The following is a 14,866-nucleotide window of genomic DNA, read 5'->3' as shown; positions in this document are numbered from 1 at the left end:
GCTTACATATTTCATAGAAAAAGCCTGGGAGCCATTAAGGTTTTAAACAATCAGCACACAACCTGATCTATTTTTCAATGTACTTTCTGCATGTCTGCAGAAGAGATAAAGCGGAATCTAAGGCTAAGAAATTGCTTGGTTTCAGTATAGACATTCAGTAGCCTTGCAGCATGATCATTGCCCCTGGTATAGCTAACAACGCCTTACTCCCCCTGCAGCACTTCTGGGGGAGGACCATCTTGGTGAACAATATCACAGCATAGCTTGCTAGTCTGTCCTATGCTTTTTTGAATAAAGCCCACAAAAACACCAATTTTATACTTAACAGTTGTGTCATGGGTGTTTCCCAAAGTATAAAAGCTTTCACACAATATAAAATAAAGACTACCACAATGTGCCACTTTCAAATCAACTTCAGGGCACATTTTCAGGTGCCAGCCTTAAAATGAGAACAAAAGGCATCCCTGACAGCACTGAGTCCTGGCGGTTTACACTTTGCAAGCGGAAACTCTACCGGCTGCTCATGCCACTAAGAACAGTCGCTGCACTTCAGCCTCCCACCTAGCGTTAAGATTTTCTCCTTTAATCTCGCAAATACTGTGTCAAATACAACATGCAGCTAGAATCCTAGGTAAATATCCCTCTGCAGTTTGTAAACTAGCCATAACACAGCACCGCCTTATTTCAAATGGCCAAATGCACACACCACTGTCATTCTGCGACTGCTAAGGTCAGAGTTAAAAACAGTTCCTTCCTTCTGACCAGTATGCTGTAAATAGCTTCTTTAGCCAGGAAAGGGTAGGATAAACCTTGTGTCCCAGAATGACCAGGGCATTCTCTACATTCTCAATGTCCAACGCCAGTGCCAAAGATACCCTGTGTTGATAGCTCAAATAAGGCCCTGAAAGCTGCTATATATTTGAAGTTGCCAGTATTGTGACACGGAGCATTGTTGTGGCTGAGAGCAATTTGAAAATGACATGTTCTGTCAAAATGGTCCTAGTCTGCCCAGAAGGAGAAGAACCATAGGATGGAGGAAGCATGGGATTTTTGAGGTTTGACCCTCCAAGTCCCAGAATTCCAAAATGTGCAGTAAGAAAAATCCCAGAATGCACACAATGCTGCAGCAAAGTGAAGCAAAGGGTATGGGGGAGAGGATACCCGCCCAGAATGCCGTATGTTTAGTGTGGACCAAGTCCCTGTCCCGTGTAAGCAATTATGCAAATTGAAACAGGGTACAGCTGTCCTGTGTGCACTCTGTTACTCCAGCATACATACTGAACACCAGGTAGTGTACATCAACTCATTGTGCAGTAAACTTCCTGTGTACACAAGCCCTTAGAGGTACATTCATCCACTGACGTGTAGTGACAAATTCTGATATCCTTACTATGATGAGTAGCAACTTATTCCACAACAGCCCCATTGAACTCAAAGTGTCTACTTGTGGAGTAAGGTGCTACTCAGTGTAACGAAGCGGAGCAGCATCTGGTCCATAGTGACTCATACAATACAGGTCAATTTGACCCTCCTTCTGTGTGTGCCTTCATTTTTTACACATGAATGTGGATATCTGTAGATTGCTGAAGTCCCTCCCCTTTTAATTTTTTTTGGAAAAGTTGGATTTTTGCTTTTGGTTCCACTAAAACTCATTTGCTAACTGTTTGTTTATTGCTCTTTTCTTCCATTTCTTTGTTGCGGATATTATTTTGCTCTTTTGTCCCAAGATACAGATTATATGTGGCCTCTTAGTTGTGCAGATAGTGGATTTTGAAGCTTCAGAGCCAACATGTTCCTGTACAAATAGATTCACTTATAACCTGCCTAAATGTATGCACATGTCTGTCTGCTAAGTTAGGTTGTACTCTTTTCACAAATATGTGTTGGATATCTGTTCAGTTGTTCATTACTTTGGTACACTGACAGAGTCTGATGAAAAATCCCAACCCAATAACTCTTCATCCATTTTAGAGGATTCCTTATCTCCTAGAAAGGTCTAGCTTCCTTCTCTGACATGCTATATTAACTCGTGTGTGCTGTATAATTGAAAGGTTTACTCCAATAGTTACCTTTCCAACATTTTCCTTCAACTGTGAAAGTTATTGCTGCTGATTTTACTCAGGAATTTCAATAAACAACTTCTCTATCTCTAATGCTACATCCGCTTTCCCAGCTAGCTATTTGGAATGGTTTCAGTTCAAAATAACTAGTTATGGAGAGACAGTACCCAAGCCAGCTATAGTCATAAATCATCATACAACCTGGCATTGATGAATTGTCTTGGCCTAGAACATTTCGGAGCTTTATGAGAATCCTGGCTACACCATGGTTATAATATTAAAAGCAGGTGCACAGGGATACATTTTCCACCTACTGGATGGAGTTGGATATGTAAGCAATATGCTTTGTGGGCAAATTTCCGGAGAAATCTATTGAAATTTTAAATTTGTCTTCAATTACTTTTACCAGAGTTTTCTTTCAACTGAATTTCTATATTAGGTCTCCAAATGAGTGCAAGCAAGGGGGGCCTGTGGCATAAATCAGACTCACCTGTCAGTAGAAATATGAGGAAAAATAGTTGACTTGTCATAATTTAGTATACGAAATATCTTTATAATAGGATTGCCAGTTCTTCAAAGTTTCTTGTGAATGATGTGGACTTCCAGTGGTGATTTTGACTAGTATCTGAATATGGTCCTCCTTGGATTCCAAGGCTGAGTTGCTCTCACAGCTGGTAAATATCAACAGAAAATATGCTGTTGATTCTGACGATAAGTTGACAATTAATTAGCTTTTTATTTCAAGACTGATGTCTCTTTAATACTGTGGCCCCATTGTCTGAGATTTCCCTTTGTTTTTCCCGACTCACCTGCTTCTCTTTTCAAATGGCTGCATCTCTCTCTCTCTCTCTCTGTCTCTCTCTGACAACAAAACCACTGGAGCACATTATAGTATTTCTCTACATTTTATATATGGTTTAAATTGCCTGAATTTGGTGTTAAACATTTTTTCCAATACCTTAATCTGCTAACATATGAATAAATGTGGTGGAAAACTGCCTAAACATATAATACACTTTGTCATTGAACAGAAAGTGTCATTTCATTTACAGACTATAATAACACATTTAATTACTTTCAATAAAATGCTTGTTTCTTAATTTTACCTTATGCTACTTCTACTTGTTTATAACATTCTTATCTCTCTCTCTTTCATTTTCTGAATCTTTTTCCTTTTACTTTCCCTCAGATTCCCTGTCCCTGTCCCATCTTCCAATCTTTCCCTCCATTAGCTCTATTTTCCCTTTCTCTTTTTCTCCCCAGTTTATCCTTGTTCGTCTCCTCCACTCCCCTTCGCCCCCTCCCCTGCATGCTGAAGTGCCTTCAGCCCCTGACTACTAGACAACACTCCCCATGAGCAAGGACCATCATAGGGACTTTGTACTGATTTTGGCAGATGACATTATGAGTCAAGTTTTTGATAACATACAATGCCAAAATCCTTAAGTGAACGCTGTTTGGTATTAGTTCTGCTCCTGATGTATCTCAAGTAGCAATTGCACAGATTTTTTGAGGGATTAACAGGCCCTCAAAAATGGGTAGCAGTTAAAATGGGTGATGTTTGGGACCATAATTCACGCAGACAAAGAAACAGGCAAGTTTTGCATAGAGCAAAGGCAACATCCCAACTACTGAACTTTACGAAGTCAAAATTGGCCTAACCCAAATATTCTATCTTGAACTTTACGAAGTCAGAATTGGACTTACACAAATATTGTATCTTGAAATAATTCAAGCTTTAATATAGATAGATAGATAGATAGATAGATAGTTTTCCGATATAGTGGTGGAATCCTGCAAGGTGCCTATTTAAATCAATGGAAGCTGAAGGACCTGAGCTTCTAGTATGGGAAACTATGCAAATGAGACACTGTGACTATTCTAATTCCTGTACCAAATCTTTGAGCATGCCAAGTGGGAGCTAGATAATTGCAGAAGCCTGATCAGACTCAGACCTATCTGAATGATTATGCAGTTAATAAGGTATGTGCCTTCATTCCAAACAACCAGATTCAACATGCTTGCTAACCTTTACATCTCCTCTTGCCATGAGATTTCTTGTGCCCTTCAGCCCTTAACCTACCCTAGCATATCTCCCCGTACTGTTCTCCCCTTGCCCTAAGATTTTTCCCCTTTCTTTTACCCCCCAAATTTCTCCACTTCCCATCCCTTCCCCAGTTCAGCCGGTCAGCAAGACTATCCCTCTGCCAGGACTGCAACTGCCATTCACACATGTAATGTATTCTGCACTACCACCTCCCAAACCTGCCAAGTTGTTGGAGAAACTCCATAACTTATGGGTTTACCTGGCTCTCAAATAGGTCTGCCTGCAGGGGTGTCCGATTGGATTGGCTATTCTTCCTTATATTCCAGCTTCCTGGGGAAGGGCAGCCAATCAGAGCGTCTCCCTGTGCTGTGTGACAGTCAGATCCATCAGAACATGCAGCAGCTAGTACTCTCTCCCTTCTCACTGCTAAAAAGTTGCAGCACTGCTGTAGGAGAAGTAGCTTCTGACAGCTCTGCAACTCCTCATCTTCTCTGTCTCCAGGCCTAAAAGGGGGAAAAGATCTTCAAAGTCCTGTTCCCTTTCCTACAACCCTGGCTTCTCAAAGGTAACAGGAGCAGGGATCCTATGAACTGTTGGAGGTCAGGGGTGGAAGAAGAGAATGAAATTTTAGCTTGTAGGGTGAAGAGGGAGAAACATACTGAAATGCTGAAAGAGAAAGCAGTTAGAGAAGGAAAAAACTAACAAAATGCTAGGATCTCTCTATTTGTCTCATATGCTCAGTCCCCCTTTCACGCTGTCCTTCTTCATTCTCTGTCTTTATATACATTCATGTAAACTTTGTACATTTATGCAAATATGTTACCAACTGGATTTTGTTTTCTGGAGGTTGGCAGATACGCTTAATTCCTGGTATAAAAGATGAAATAATAACCTCAGTGCACAGCTTAAATGACACGTCCATTTTCCATTTCCTCATGCAAGATTACTGTTTCTGCATGGGGTGGAAAATACATAATCATAAAAACAGTCTCTAGAGTGTTTCTGGCACTACTAGCTGGAGCACAAATGGTGGGTCACAAGGAAGACTTTGAGAGTTCTATGAAGGATTCAAATAATCTGCTAAAGTATATATGTCTATAGAAATATTGTTTTAAAGTTACATGAGTGAAATTTGAGGTTGGATGGGTTTATGGCTTACATCAGATGTTATGCCAATTTTAAAAAAAAAAAAGTCCTGGTATGAATTCAATGCAAATTGCTTGGCAGGCATTTTCTTGTTGACATTAAACTAGTTAAATAATTAGGTAAATTATTTTGTACTGTAGATTAGGGATTGGCAGGCTGGTACGCTAAACTAGCCTAGCTAGAGAAGTAGTCATCTGATATTCACAGCATCCCTTAGCAATTATAGCACATTAGCCATCAAACTGAAGGGATCAGATTTTTTATAATGTGTAAGATGACATCTGGCATCAATGCTTGCTCAGTTCTGGGCCTCTCCGAGCCGAACACAGTCAATTACACCAAATTATGCTGTTTAGTTTGGAGAACAGGGATTAAACTGGGCCTCCAAAACTTATTTACATTAAAACCAGAGCATGAACTCATACTGAAATCATGTTTAAAAAACTCTGTGCTTCGCTTATGTTGCTACTATTTCAATAAAATGTCAAGTGTTATTTAGTAAAACAATTTTACTCTGAACCTATAATGCATATAAATATTGAATGTTGTGAATTTATGAATATACTCAGTGTGGCGCAAAGATTCTCATTCAGAAGGATTAAGTAATGCAATAAACACTGCTACATGTTCTACTGCTGTGTTGTCAAGACTGTAACTAATGAAACCATGTTGAAAAGAATCCTTAAAAACTGATTTAGATTTTGTCAATAGAACGTTCATAAAGGCAAGCTTCATGAACTAATAAAGCAATTCAGTGGATGTGTGAAATACGGCATTACCTACTAAATGAAAAAATAAGTGCCTGAGCTATTTCTGACAGTGTGTTTGGTGTCATTGTCTGAAAAATTTGTTATGAAATGTGAAAGGATTAAAAATGATCATTACTTAGGCTAGGATTAGTAATAAATAAGCAAAAGCTTTTTGCTAAAGCCCTAGGTGAACAATGGCACTAGAAAATGAAACACTGGCAAACTGCCCATCTCCTCTGGGAAAAGACCAAAGAGGCAGCAGTTTCTCTTTGTAAGCAATCAGAACACAGAGTGTGAGTTTCTTCCTGATGCATTAAGAACATCTCAACAGGGCACATGGTATTTTGTGAAGTACACCAATTTAAGCAACAGCTAAATTCACAGAGAAACATACAGATATTGTACAATGGTTTGCCTGGGTTTTGGATGCTGCATGCATATTCCTAAAATTGCTCTCTTTCTCTCTAGCTTTTTTTTTTTTTTTTTTTTTTAATTTCCTTTACAAAACTCCATCTTACAGGAATGAGAGGACTGAAATGTGACAGCATAGTTTAAAAGTTTATTTTGCTTACCTATGTGTGGCTTTGTTTGATTTTGGTGGTGGTGTTTTGATTTTGTTTTGTGTTTTGCTTGCTTGTTTGTTTTTGTAATTTTGTAAATCACTGGAACTAGGAATATTCTACTACACAAGCAACAAAATTTCCTGATGTATCTTTTGGAACAGATGTTTGGACAATTCTGAATACTCATCCACCTGTGGGAATATGTTTGTTAAAGATTTTTTTAAAAAATTGGAGCGTTCAGCACTCTGTTCACTAGGAACTTTTAACTGAACATCATATTTTATTCTGGGAAAATACAAGGGAACTTGTGATTATCATGGGTTGCTTTTTGGAAAAAATGTTTCTATAAAATTATTTATTTGAATTGTTTAGGATGTGGCCACCGATTTTTTGGTGTGTGGCATGTGCAAAGATGACCAATAAAATATATACAGCACTCTGATATATCAATACAAACTGCCTAGTTATACTAGAAAGTGTAAATGTTTTCATAGGGAATTCAGCCTTCTAGTCAAGAACATATAAAGTACATACATGAGCACTACTGTCTTGTTCTAGTCCAGTAAAAGCTATATAAGGTCATGGAAGACATGTAACAAAAGGTTCCGATGCTTCTACTTTATCATCTCATGCTGATGTTCAAATGTTTCCTTACTTCCACTGTTCTGTTATTACTCAAGGCAAGTCATTGGGTCCACAATCTGAGTCTTTGTCTTCCCAGGCCAAGAAGCTGAAGACCCATTTCAGTCCTCAAAGGCTGAAGTATTGATGCAAAAGCTAATCATGCATTATTAACTGCTTTATAGTGTCAGAGCCAGGATGGGAGATCCTGTTAAAAAGCAGAGACAGTGGAATGGGATCAGTGGGATACTGTAATCAGGATGAGAGGAAACTAAAGTGTAATTGAATGGACCTCCAGATGGTGATGAAAAAAAGATGACTACCAATGGAGCTGCTATACAAGCAACCAGAGGGAAGCCTAAAGCATTTCAGCCTGAGTCTGGTCAAATGCTTGGAGGTTAGAAAGATGTTATCAGCCATACAGTGAGTTAGAAGAAAAAAATTGAAAACTTTCAGGATAAGTTTTATGAAAACTTTCGCACAATATAAACCATAACAACCTCTCTCCCTCCCCTCCCCCACCGCCAACATGACACATGTTAAAACAAAGTTGGTACATTTGCAAATGATGACATTTAGAGCACACAGGAATCAGATGTCTGTGCTACAACCACTAGGAGTCCTAGAGATTCCAGTGGAGCTCAATTTCATCTCGGATGTCCCTCTGACAAAAACCAGATTATCATTTACAAAACTAAGGCCCCCATGTGTTGGCAGTGGACAGGGCCTTCAAGTGGGTTCAGCAGACTCTTGAAGGCCATTTACACCTCTTAATTCATTTGGGAAGGCAATTAAATTAAACAAAATTAAGACCACTTTAATCTGAATAAGGGTGTTCATATAGGGATTTAATACAGTTTAATCCACTCACACCTTTACTTAATTCAGATTAAGGTCCCTGGATGTCCCTATTGACAAGCCCATTCTGCACAAAATCCAATTGAAATGAATGGAGTCCTTCCATTGACTTCAGTGATCTTTGGATTAGGTTCCTAAACTCTAAATACTTCATAAGTAGCTTTTATTTTATGTCCTTGCCTGGCACCAATGTTTTGGTGTGGTAGTCTGGTTTCACGCCTTAGGGTCACTCAAGACTGGTCCAGGCCTAGGTTTTTCTCAATTGAAGGGTCTCTCAAGAAGATCTGTTGCAATCTCTTGCCAGTTGCTCTTCTGATATGATGAAAGTCGTGTGTGTGTGTGTATATATATATATATTCCCTTGTTTTTACTCCTGTTGGTTTCCTCAATCATAGGGCCCTACCAATTTCACAGTAGTGAAAAACACGACACGGACGGTGAAATAAGCCTTTCCCTGTGAAATCCGATGTTCCTTTGTTCCTAGGAGCGCCCCAGCATAGGGGGTTCCTGGCTCTGCCTGGACTGGGGAGGGATAGGACTTGTCCATCCCCTGCTCAGCCGCTCTTGGGATTGGGGAGACCAGACCCACCTCCAGGTGCCTCCACCTGCTGCAGGATGCTCCGGGACTGTGCAGCAACTCCAGAGGTTCCTGCAACTGGAGGAGGTTTGTGGAGTTAGATGCAATCTTCCCTGTGCTGCTGGGAGCACCCCAGCAAAAGGGGCTCCTAGTCCAGGCTGGGATGGGTTGGACAGGATTTGCTCTTTCCCTGCAGGGTCACTCTTTGGTATCTCTCCAAGCTGCAGATAGCTCCACACCCACACCTCTCCACTGTGTCCAGCTCTGAAGGCACCACAGAAGTGAAGGTTGCAATCCCATGATCCTCCTACAACAGGTTTGTGATACCCCCCCAAACACCTTTAGGGTTGGGACCCCCATGGTTACAATGCTGTGAAATTTCAGATTTAAACCTCTGAAAACATGAAATTTACCAATTTTCAAATCCTTGAAATTGACCATAATGGACCGTGAATTTGGTAGTGCCCTATTCATTCAGCCTGTTGGTTGGAAATATAGCCCTGTATGGGATAAATGATAGCCAGCATATGATTAACGTAATGGGCTCATATGAGATAATATATGAAAGAGGCCCTTGACTCAACTGTAAACCCCAGGTCCAGAAGACTGAACTCTCTGCTGCTTCTGTAGGAGAGAAGGGGAATATTCAGCTCTGGCCAGCTTCATTTACATATATGTTTACATATGATTCAACCTACTGAGTGTTATGGCTTTTGTTGGAGTTTTATATTTTGATTTGTAAATGTGATAATAATAATTATTATTTATTTTTATACTCATGAAAGGGCATAGAAATTGGGCCAAATATGTCCTGGAGTGAGTGGGTCCCTCTGAATGATTAGGTAATGGGCCTTGGTTTGGTAACAAAACTCAAGTTCAGTAGGGAAGAGAGGGATAAGGGGTTTATTTTTTAGGTGGTAGGAGATCTATCCCAATAAGCAGCCTTTCTCTCTGATATGCTTCTTTTATTCTGTGTTCCCCAGCTGGCAATTCTGCAGCCCTGTGTAAAATGAGTTTGTGGGAGTGGATTGGACCTGCCTGGTGGTGGTAGCAAGCTGACTTGACAGTGAGGCTGGCCTATTTCATAGGTGGTGGCAGCAGTGAGCTGACTTTGCAGTGTCCCCACCCACAGGTAAGGATGTGGAGGTTATCACAGCATTGAGCCAGGTATTTGCACATCACAGCAGAACCTGGTGGAATTCTTCTTTCTCTATTTGAGCAGAACAGCAGAGGTCAGCCGCCCCTTCACACCTCCTGACTACCACTGAATATAGTTGGATTTGGGAGTGGGGTTTCAGGTAGGTGGTATTTGGGGAAGGACTAAGAGTTCTCGACTTCCCCTTAAGTTTTGATTACAAACTTGAGGCTGCTCTAAATTAAGGCAGCCACTAGCAGTCTCCAAGTGACTATCTATGAGCTGAGAATAGCCAAAGTATAAGAGCGCTCTGGCCACACCTGTGCCTGCTCTAACACTCCATACTTTAGGCTGTTGGGTTCAGAGCTAGCTACACTGGTTCTGGATAAACTGAAAACTCCCTCGCACAAAATGGAGTTCTCACATAGGAGATCTAACCAGTTTCTGGGCCCTTTGGACTGCCTGAGTGACACACAGGAGCAAGAATGTAACTAGGTTATGGATTTGCTGTGAAATAGTCTTCCCCAGAAGTAACATTTGAATTAAAACCGGAGCTTCTATGCACTCGGACACACAGCAGGCGTAACTCTTTCTGCAACCCATCAAAATGGTGGAGCTGCATTTACTATCAGACATTTGCAATTTTGTAAAGGAAAATTCTGTGGTCACTTTCAATTATGCTTGAGAAAATCTGTTGAGTTGTAAAATGCCTTTGATGATTTGGATTAAAAGGAGAACCCTTGGGAAGATAATTAGGTATTGCTTATTGTCCATGTTTGATTCAAACGGAGTTGTGAATTTTTAATGGAGAAGAGTAATGTCAATTTTTGACATTTTATTCTATATTTTGTGTGACGGGTTGGACCCCTTGGGAAGTCACCTAATGTGCTGAGATACCACTGAGTCTACCCGTTCTGCCAGCATGGGCTCCCTTTAACCTGTCTTGCTGAGCCAGGTTCTTAAAACCTTCTCTAACACACACACACACACCGAGCTGTAGATATGCCCTGGGAAGACTCAGCTTAAGGGACTTGCTCCAGCACTCAGATGTCCACCTCCCTTGGAGTACAGACCCAAAGATATTCGCCTCTTCCCTCCATGTGGAAGAGGGTATGCACAATTTCTCGCCTCCCCCAGTTAGAAATCACATAAACTGGGTTGTATTATAAACCAGAAATAAATTTATTAACTATAACAGGTGTCTTTTAAGTAGTTAAAGAGGTAGCAGACAGAACAAGGCAGATTACTAAGAAAATAAAACAGAGCACGCAAACGAAGCTTAATACACTAAAGCAACTGGTTACATGTAGGTTCTCACCCTAAATGTGGTTCTAATAATCTTCTTCACAGGCCAGATGCCTGTCCAGCCTGGGCCCAGTTCTTTCCCCCTGTTCAGTCTTAGTTGTTTCCAGCAGTCATCTTGGGTGGGGCAGCCAGGGAGAACCAATGACCAGGATTACCTCACTCTCCACCCTTAAATAAGGTGGGAGTCCTTTGTTTCCTAATTTGACCCCCCCAACTAGCTTCTTATGGAAAAGTAAAGAATTCAAGATGGGTTCCAGTGTCAGGTAACATGGTTACATGCCTCTGTAGGGCCCTTGTAGCAATTCTTCACAGGCTGACCTACACATTCACAGGAAGACTAAGCTCTCTTACAGTCCATTGGCCTTGTTGATGGGCCATCCACCCTGTCTGGCTTTTCCATTGTTGTACCTGAAGTGTTAGCAGTGGGCATCACGCAACGTAACATAGTTGAAATACAGATACATAGTCAATATTCCTAATTTCAGATACAGCAATGATATATGCATACAAATAGGAAAATCACATTAAGTAAATCATAACCTTTCCAATGATATCTCACATGAGCCATCTTGCATGAAGTATCTGTTATGTCATATTCATATCATAAGCATATTTTATAAAGAATATGGAATGTCACATCGCATTTTTAATTTAATTCTTTCAGTGGTGTTAAGTATGTGTTGTGTGTGTGATTTTTACAATGTCTGCCCCTCTGTAAACACTGTACTTATATCTTCTACAAATAGAAATCTGTTTTGGGCAGAAATCTAACAATGTAAAAGAAAAAAGCTGAATTACTATTGCACAAGCTGTCATTTAAGTGATAGATGGTAAACTGGAATTTTGCCATGCAAATTAGTTAATGCTCAAACGAAGAGAGTGTTTAAGTATTCAGATGAGATCTCACTCTTGATTAGTTGTTTCAGCTTATATCTCCAGCAAAGAAACAGCTAGCATTCAACTGGAGCTGACAACTAGAACTCCATGTAACCATCAACTATATTCACTTAGTGCCATCTCAGTAGATCAAATGATGCTTGAACAGCACTGATCTGTAGCTATCAGCTGCAAACAGTCATAGATGCTGATTTCTTTGGGCAAAAGAGTGTGATAGCTGTGCTATGCTAAGTTGATAGAGTCTACTGCAGAAATTAAAAAAAAATAAAAATGCCTTTCCTTTTATGGCAAGCACATGCACATTTAATAAACAAAGACAGTATGTTCTATATTATGGAGGGAGTGGGTAGTGACCTCTCTATATAGGCTAACTACTGCACCTCTTTATAAAAAAAATTGTTTTTTGTTTTTTGAGAGAGAGAGGCTCTAACACTTCTATTGTAGGCTTTTGACATTTAGCTGGAAGAAAGACCTGGGGCTAGAGAAGTGCCTTGTCTTTGGCTGATGACGTTCTGTTCAGATTTAGCTGAGTTATCAATTGATAAAAATCTTATTTTTTTTCTTCTTGCTTGTGATCCTTTGGAAAATGTTGGCAGCCTGCCACATAACTGAATACAAACAGTCTAAAGAGCTACGCCCATACTGCCACCAAAGCAGCACCGAATGTACTGGGAACTCCTGGGAGTTACCAAAGTACCTGTAGGAGGTGGGGATGGAGGGGACCCCCTGACTGCAGTATCCCATACCCACTCTGGGGGCAACACATGGAGTAGAAACCACCCACCTTCCTGAGGTGGGGAAGAAAGAGAGACATACCATGCTCCCGATTGCCCCTAACCTGTTCCCAGCAACTGGACTCAGTAACTCACCCCTCTACACTGGGTTGATAGCTACCTCCTTTCCTACTGCCAGCTAATACAGTTATAGCCCTCTACAGCTAATCTAGTTAGTATTTTAGCTCAAGTGGTACAGTCTGTGTTGAAAATTCAAGGTACTAACTGTGGTGATGATGCATGGTGACAGATGGGGGATCAGGGAATGTGACAATTGTACACAATAGAATTTGTTTTTACTCCTTTTCCTTAAAAAACCCCCAAGAGATTATATACAAAAAACTATAGTAAAAGAAGACTTAAGTTGCAAAATCAAGCATTTAATTCTGCTCCTTGTGCATAATGATAGAAATTAATTTTCATGGGTAGATGGGCTTTTTTTCCATGGACCCCTGCTTCTTGAAGCACAGAGGATGGATGCACCAGGGGCACAAACCATTAATGTTGTTCAAGCAACCATACATGTGCCTAACTTTTATACCTAAACATTAATAATATATTAAAATAATGTAATTTTATTATAGGTGGGACTGGAAACTTTACCTACCCAACACTTCCCTTTATAAGAATCTGTTTTCAGTTACTTATAATTAACGGTTTGGGCTCACATGCTGTGTGTGTCTGCCACAGGCTAAAATCTCTGTAGCAAATTTCAACCAAAACAATTCAGTCCTTTCCTAAAAGGGAGCTAGGGGAAAATACATGATTTTGCTCATGTTAAAGAATTCTGCTGACCTTTTCTTTGACTAGCGCTAGCATTCTATGCTTTAAAGGAAGAACTTGGAATTTGGCAGAGAGGTGGCCTCTGTCTCAGGGATGTTTCAAATACATTGGAAGGAAGGGGAAGACCAAGGACCAATGAGGAGGGAAAGACAATATCAGAAAACACAGCAATGACCAGTTTTCACCAAAAAGAACAGGAATGATTGGACAACTAACATAGTCAACATCAGTGTAATTACAGTAAGATATGAGGCTGAAATAGGTAAAGAGCAAGTTAAGAATAACTTAGACAAGTTAGATGTCTTCAGGTGGTCAGGGCCTGATAAAAAATACATTTTAGAATACCTGAGGAATTGGCTAAAGAGATCTCTAAGCCATTAGTGATTATCTTTGAGAACTCATGGAGGACAGGAGAGATACCAGAGGACTGGGAACAGGCAAATATAGTACTTATCTGTAAAAAGGGGAACAAGGACAAGCCAGGGAATTACAGACCAGTCATCTTAACTTCAGTACTTGGAAAGATAATGGAACAAATAATCAAACAATTTGTAAGCACCTAAAAGATAATAAGATGATAAGTAACTGTCAGCATGGATTTGTCAAGAACAAATTCTGTCAAACCAATTTGCTATCTTTCTTTAACACAGAAACAAACTTGATGGATGAGGGTAAGCATTAGATGTGATATATCTTGACTTTAGAAGGGCTTTTGATACTGAGTCACAAAATCTTCTCATAAGCAAACTATGGAAAATATAGCCTAGATGACCCTACTATAAGGTGGGTGAACAACAGGTTGGAAAAGCATACTCAAAGTAGTTATCAATGTTTCACAGTCAAGCTGGAAACACATATCGCGTGGGGTCCCTCAGGGATCTGACCTGAGTCCGGTTCAATTCAGTAGCTTCCTAAATTATTTGGATAATAGTATAGAGTGTACACTTATAAAGTTTGTGGACAATGCCACGCTGGGAGGGGTTTCAAGAGCTTTAGAAGACAGGATTAGAATTCAAAATTATCTTGATGAAATACTGTAGAGAAATGGTCTGACACGAATAGGATGAAGTTCAGTAAGGACAAATGCAAAGTACTACACTTCAGGAACGAACAGTCAACAGCACAAATATATAGTAGGGAATGACTGATGAAAAGGATTTGGGGTTAAAGAGGATCACAAACTGAATATGAGTCAACAATGTAGTATCGTTGCAAAAAAAGCAAACATCATTCTGGGATATATTAGCAGGAGTGTTGTAAACAAGACATGAGAAGTATTTCTTCCTCTCTAATCAGCACTGATTAGACCTCAGTTGGAGTATTGTGTCTAGTTCTGGGCACCACACCTTGGG

Source organism: Trachemys scripta, chromosome 1, assembly GCF_013100865.1.
Source record: "Trachemys scripta elegans isolate TJP31775 chromosome 1, CAS_Tse_1.0, whole genome shotgun sequence".
Lineage (NCBI taxonomy): Eukaryota > Metazoa > Chordata > Testudines > Emydidae > Trachemys > Trachemys scripta.
Note: the sequence above shows the minus strand (reverse complement) of the source record.